Genomic DNA, 7687 nt, shown 5'->3' on the forward strand with positions numbered 1-7687 from the left:
GGGGAGTTAAATTGGAAGTCTAATGATTCGCACATGAATTTGGCATCGAAATATTTTTCCTACATCACAAGATCAATAATCATGAAATCAAATTTTCGGTAAAAAAAACGTTAGTGGCTAGTTATTCACGAGCCGTAATCGCATAGAAAATGTGCTGAAAAGTGAACTTCGGTCATTGCTTTGACAATAACTTTTGAACGGTAAGGAATTTTTAGACGCGGTCTGAATATTTTCGAAAGTACTCATTCGGAACTTGAATTTGAACATAAATCTTGTATTTTTTCGGTGGAAATCAAGAGAGTAATTGTCATTTGAATTACTCCAACCGAGTTACCCGAAATACGGATTCTAATTATTTGCCGATGGAGGGGAGTAAAACTAGATGGCAAATGATTCGCACACGTATTTAGGTTGGAAATACTTTTCCTATTTCTGAGATACGTAATCTTGTGATTAAATTTTGGGTGAAAAAAAAGTTAGCGGCTTGTTATTCACGAGCCGAAATCGATTAGAATATGTGTTGAAAAGTAACCTTCGGTCACCGTTTCGACAATAACTTCTGAACGGTAAGGAATTTTTAGATGGGGCCTAAATGTTTTAGAAAGTACTCATTCGGAGCTTCAATTCCAACACAAATTTTGTATTTTTTCGATTGAAATCAAGAGAGTTATACTCGTTTGAATCAGTCCCACTAAGTTACGCGAAATACGTATTCCAATTAATTTCCGATGGAGGGGAGTAAAACAGGAAATCTAACGATTCGCACACGAATTTGGCTTAGAAATATTTTTCCCATATCGTGAGATACATAATCCTGAAATCAAATTTTGGGTAAAAAAAACGTTAGCGGCTAGTTATTCTCCAGCCGTAATCGCTAAGAAAATGTGTTGAAAAGTGACATTCGGTCACCGTTTCGACAATAACTTTTGAACGGTATGGAATTTTTAGACGCGGCCTGATTGTTTTCGAAAGTACTCATTCGGAGCTTGAATTTGAACACAAATCTTGTATTTTTTCAGTGGCAATCAAGAGAGTACTTGTCATTTGAATCAGTCCCAACGAGTTACCCGAAATACGAATTCCAATTATTTGACATTGGAGGGGTGTAAAACCAGAAGTCTAACGATTCGCACAGGAATTTGGCTTGGACATATTTTTCCTATATCGCGTGATACGTATTCTTGAATTGAAATTTTGGGTAAAAAAACGTTAGCGGCTAGTTATTCACGAACCGTAATCGCTAAGAAAATGTGTTGAAAAGTGACCTTCGGTCACCGTTTCGAAGTTAAATTTTGAACGGTAAGGAATTTTTTGACGCGGCATGAACGTTTTCGAAAGAACACATTTGGAGCTTGAATTTGAACACAAATATTGTATTTTTTTTTTATGGAATTCAAGAGAGTTCTTGTCATTTGAATTAGTCCCACCGAGTTACCCGAAATTTTGATTCCAATTATGTGCCGAGGGAGGGGTGTGAAAATGGAAGTGTAACGATTCGCTCACGAATTTGGCTTTGAAATATTTTCCCTGTATTTCGAGATCAATAATCTTGAAATTAAATTTTGTGTAAACAAAACGTTAGTGGCAACTTATTCACGAGCCGTAATCGCTTAGAAAATGTGTTGAAATGTGACCTTCTTTCACCATTTCAAGCATAACTATTGAAGAGTAAGGAATTTTTAGACGCAGCCTGAATGTTTTCAAAAGTACACATTCGGAGCTTGAATTTGAACAAAAATCTTGTATTTTTTCGGTTGAAATCAAGAGAGTATTTTTCATTTGAATCATTCCCATCGAGTACCCAAAACACAGATTCCAATTATTTGCCGATGGAGGGGGGTTAAATTGGAAGTCTAATGATTCGCACATGAATTTGGCATCGAAATATTTTTCCTACATCACAAGATCAATAATCATGAAATCAAATTTTGGGTAAAAAAAACGTTAGTGGCTAGTTATTCACGAGCCGTAATCGTATAGAAAATGTGCTGAAAAGTGAACTTCGGTCATTGCTTTGACAATAACTTTTGAACGGTAAGGAAGTTTTAGACGCGGTCTGAATATTTTCGAAAGTACTCATTCGGAACTTGAATTTGAACATAAATCTTGTATTTTTTCGGTGGAAATCAAGAGAGTAATTGTCATTTGAATTACTCCAACCGAGTTACCCGAAATACGGATTCTAATTATTTGCCGATGGAGGGGAGTAAAACTAGATGGCAAATGATTCGCACACGTATTTAGGTTGGAAATACTTTTCCTATTTCGCGAGATACGTAATCTTGTGATTAAATTTTGGGTGAAAAAAAAGTTAGCGGCTTGTTATTCGCGAACCGAAATCGATTAGAATATGTGTTGAAAAGTAACCTTCGGTCACCGTTTCGACAATAACTTATGAACGGTAAGGAATTTTTAGATGGGGCCTAAATGTTTTAGAAAGTACTCATTCGGAGCTTCAATTCCAACACAAATTTTGTATTTTTTCGATTGAAATCAAGAGAGTTATACTCGTTTGAATCAGTCCCAGTAAGTTACGCAAAATACGTATTCCAATTAATTTCCGATGGAGGGGAGTAAAACAGGAAATCTAACGATTCGCACACGAATTTGGCTTAGAAATATTTTTCCCATATCGTGAGATACATAATCCTGAAATCAAATTTTGGGTGAAAAAAACGTTAGCGGCTAGTTATTCTCCAGCCGTAATCGCTAAGAAAATGTGTTGAAAAGTGACATTCGGTCACTGTTTCGACAATAACTTTTGAACGGTACAGGATTTTTTGACGAGGCCTGAATGTTTTTTAAAGAACACATTCAAAGCCTGAATTTGAACACAAATTTTGTAATCTTTTGAGGAAAATCAAGAGATTTATTGTCATTTGAATTAGTCCAACCGAGTTACCCGAAATTCGGATTCAAAGTTTGTGCCGATGGAGGGGCGTAATAATGTAAATTTAACGATTCGCTCATGAATTTGGCTTGAAAATATTTTTCCTATATTGCGAGATCAATAATCTTGAAATCAAATTTTGGATTAAAAAAAAGTTAGAGGCAAGTTATTCACGAGCCGTACATGCATAGAAAATGTGTTGAAATGTGACCTTCTTTCACCATTGCGACATTAACATTTGAACGGTATGGAATTTTTAGACGCGGCCTGATTGTTTTCGAAAGTACTCATTCGGAGCTTGAATTTGAACACAAATCTTGTTTTTTTTCAGTGGCAATCAAGAGAGTACTTGTCATTTGAATCAGTCCCAACGAGTTACCCGAAATTCGGATTCCAATTATGTGCCGAGGGAGGGGTGTGAAAATGGAAGTGTAACGATTCGCTCACGAATTTGGCTTTGAAATATTTTTCCTGTATTTCGAGATCAATAATCTTGAAATTAAATTTTGTGTAAACAAAACGTTAGTGGCAACTTATTCACGAGCCGTAATCGCTTAGAAAATGGGTTGAAATGTGACCTTCTTTCACCATTTCAAGCATAACTATTGAATAGTATGGAATTTTTAGACGCTGCCTGAATGTTTTCAAAAGTACACATTCGGAGCTTGAATTTGAACAAAAATCTTGTATTTTTCATTTGAATCATTCCCACCGAGTACCCAAAACACAGATTCCAATTATTTGCCGATGGAGGGGAGTTAAATTGGAAGTCTAATGATTCGCACATGAATTTGGCATCGAAATATTTTTCCTACATCACAAGATCAATAATCATGAAATCAAATTTTGGGTAAAAAAAACGTTAGTGGCTAGTTATTCACAAGCCGTAATCGCATAGAAAATGTGCTGAAAAGTGAACTTCGGTCACTGCTTTGACAATAACTTTTGAACGGTAAGGAATTTTTAGACGCTGCCTGAATGTTTTAGAAAGTAATCAGTCGGAGCTTCTATTTGAATGCAATATTTGTATTTTTTTTTGAAGGAAATCGAGAGAGTTATTATTGTTTGATTATGTTCCAATGAGTTACCTGAAATACGGATTCCAACTATGTGCCGATGGAGGGGTGTAATAATGGAAGTCTAACGATTCGCACATGAATTTGGCTTGGAAATATTTTTCCTGTATCCCGAGATCAATAATCTTGAAATCAAATTTTGGGAAATTAAATCATTAGGCGCAAGTTATTCACGAGATGTAATCGCTTAGAAAATGTGTTGAATGGTGACCTTTGGTCACCGTTTCGACTATAACTTTTGAACAGTATAGAATTTTTAGACGCGGCATGAATGTTTTCGAAAGGACACATTCGAAGATTGAATTTTAACTCAAATTTTTTTATTTTTTTTTTGTGGAAATCAAGAGAGTTATTGTCATTTGAATTAGTCCCACCAAGTTACCCGAAATTCAGATTCCAATTATGTGCCGATGGAGGGGCGTAAAAATGGAAGTGTAACGATTCGTTCACGAATTTGGCTTTGAAATATTTTTCCTACATTGCGAGATCAATAATCTTGAAATTAAATTTTGGGTAAACAAAACGTTAGTGGCAACTTATTCAAGAGCCGTAATCGCTTAGAAAATGTGTTGAAATGTGACCTTCTTTCGCCATTGCGACACTAACTTTTGAGAGGTAAGGAATTTTTAGACGCGGTCTGAATATTTTCGAAAGTACTCATTCGGAACTTGAATTTGAACATAAATCTTGTATTTTTTCGGTGGAAATCAAGAGGGTAATTGTCATTTGAATTACTCCAACCGAGTTACCCGAAATACGGATTCTAATTATTTGCCGATGGAGAGGAGTAAAACTAGATGGCAAATGATTCGCACACGTATTTAGGTTGGAAATATTTTTCCTATTTCGCGAGATACGTAATCTTGTGATTAAATTTTGGGTGAAAAAAAAGTTAGCGGCTTGTTATTCACGAGCCGAAATCGATTAGAATATGTGTTGAAAAGTAACCTTCGGTCACCGTTTCGACAATAACTTCTGAACGGTAAGGAATTTTTAGATGCGGCCTAAATGTTTTAGAAAGTACTCATTCAGAGCTTCAATTCCAACACAGATTTTGTATTTTTTCGATTGAAATCGAGAGAGTTATAGTCATTTGAATCAGTCCCACTAAGTTACACGAAATACGTATTCCAATTAATTTCCGATGGAGGGGAGTAAAACAGGAAATCTAACGATTCGCACACGAATTTGGCTTAGAAATATTTTTCCTATATTGTGAGATACATAATCCTGAAATCAAATTTTGGGTAAAAAAAACGTTAGCGGCTAGTTATTCTCCAGCCATAATCGCTAAGAAAATGTGTTGAAAAGTGAAATTCGGCCACCGTTTCGACAATAACTTTTGAACGGTATAGGATTTTTTGACGAGGCCTGAATGTTTTTTAAAGAACACATTCAGGGCCTGAATTTGAACACAAATTTTGTAATCTTTGGGGGAAAATCAAGAGATTTATTGTCTTTTGAATTAGTCCCACAGAGTTACCCGAAATTCGGATTCAAATTCTATGCCGATGGATGGGCGTAATAATGTAAGTTTAACGACTCGCTCATGAATTTGGCTTGAAAATATTTTTCCTATATTGCGAGATCAATAATCTTGAAATCAAATTTTGGATTAAAAAAAAGTTAGAGGCAAGTTATTCACTAGCCGTACATGCTTAGAAAATGTGTTGAAATGTGACCTTTCATCATTGCGACATTAACATTTGAACGGTATGGAATTTTTAGACGCGGCCTGATTGTTTTCGATAGTACTCATTCGGAGCTTGAATTTGAACACAAATCTTGTATTTTTTCAGTGGCAATCAAGAGAGTACTTGTCATTTGAATCAGTCCCAACGAGTTACCCGAAATACAGATTCCAATTATTTGACGTTGGAGGGGTGTAAAACCAGAAGTCTAACGATTCGCACACGAATTTGGCTTGGACATATTTTTGCTATATCGCATGATACATATTGTTGAATTGAAATATTGGGTAAAAAAACGTTAGCGGCTAGTTATTCGCGAACCGTAATCGCTAAGAAAATGTGTTGAAAAGTGACCTTCGGTCACCGTTTCGAAATTAAATTTTGAACGGTAAGGAATTTTTTGACGCGGCATGAATGTTTTCGAAAGAACACATTCGGAGCTTCAATTTGAACACAAATATTGTATTTTTTTTTTTATAGAATTCAAGAGAGTTCTTGTCATTTGAATTAGTCCCACCGAGTTACCCGAAATTCTGATTCCAATTATGTGCCGAGGGAGGGGTGTGAAAATGGAAGTGTAACGATTCGCTCACGAATTTGGCTTTGAAATATTTTTCCTGTATTTCGAGATCAATAATCTTGAAATTAAATTTTGTGTAAACAAAACGTTGGTGGCAACTTATTCACGAGCCGTAATCGCTTAAAAAATGTGTTGAAATGTGACCTTCTTTCACCATTTCAAGCATAACTATTGAATAGTAAGGAATTTTTAGACGCAGCCTGAATGTTTTCAAAAGTACACATTCGGAGCTTGAATTTGAACAAAAATCTTGTATTTTTTCGGTTGAAATCAAGAGAGTAATTTTCATTTGAATCATTCCCACCGAGTACCCATAACACAGATTCCAATTATTTGCCGATGGAGGGGAGTTAAATTGGAAGTCTAATGATTCGCACATGAATTTGGCATCGAAATATTTTTCCTACATCACAAGATCAATAATCATGAAATCAAATTTTGGGTAAAAAAAACGTTAGTGGCTAGTTATTCACGAGCCGTAATCGCATAGAAAATGTGCTGAAAAGTGAACTTCGGTCATTGCTTTGACAATAACTTTTGAACGGTAAGGAATTTTTAGACGCGGTCTGAATATTTTCGAAAGTACTCATTCGGAACTTGAATTTGAACATAAATCTTGTATTTTTTCGGTGGAAATCAAGAGAGTAATTGTCATTTGAATTACTCCAACCGAGTTACCCGAAATACGGATTCTAATTATTTGCCGATGGAGGGGAGTAAAACTAGATGGCAAATGATTCGCACACGTATTTAGGTTGGAAATACTTTTCCTATTTCGCGAGATACGTAATCTTGTGATTAAATTTTGGGTGAAAAAAAAGTTAGCGGCTTGTTATTCACGAGCCGAAATCGATTAGAATATGTGTTGAAAAGTAACCTTCGGTCACCGTTTCGACAATAACTTCTGAACGGTAAGGAATTTTTAGATGGGGCCTAAATGTTTTAGAAAGTACTCATTCGGAGCTTCAATTCCAACACAAATTTTGTATTTTTTCGATTGAAATCAAGAGATTTATACTCGTTTGAATCAGTCCCACTAAGTTACGCGAAATACGTATTCCAATTAATTTCCGATGGAGGGGAGTAAAACAGGAAATCTAACGATTCGCACACGAATTTGGCTTAGAAATATTTTTCCCATATCGTGAGATACATAATCCTGAAATCAAATTTTGGGTAAAAAAAACGTTAGCGGCTAGTTATTCTCCAGCCGTAATCGCTAAGAAAATGTGTTGAAAAGTGACATTCGGTCACCGTTTCGACAATAACTTTTGAACGGTATGGAATTTTTAGACGCGGCCTGATTGTTTTCGAAAGTACTCATTCGGAGCTTGAATTTGAACACAAATCTTGTATTTTTTCAGTGGCAATCAAGAGAGTACTTGTCATTTGAATCAGTCCCAACGAGTTACCCGAAATACGAATTCCAATTATTTGACATTGGAGGGGT

Source organism: Quercus robur, chromosome 2, assembly GCF_932294415.1.
Source record: "Quercus robur chromosome 2, dhQueRobu3.1, whole genome shotgun sequence".
In the NCBI taxonomy this organism is placed as follows: domain Eukaryota; kingdom Viridiplantae; phylum Streptophyta; class Magnoliopsida; order Fagales; family Fagaceae; genus Quercus; species Quercus robur.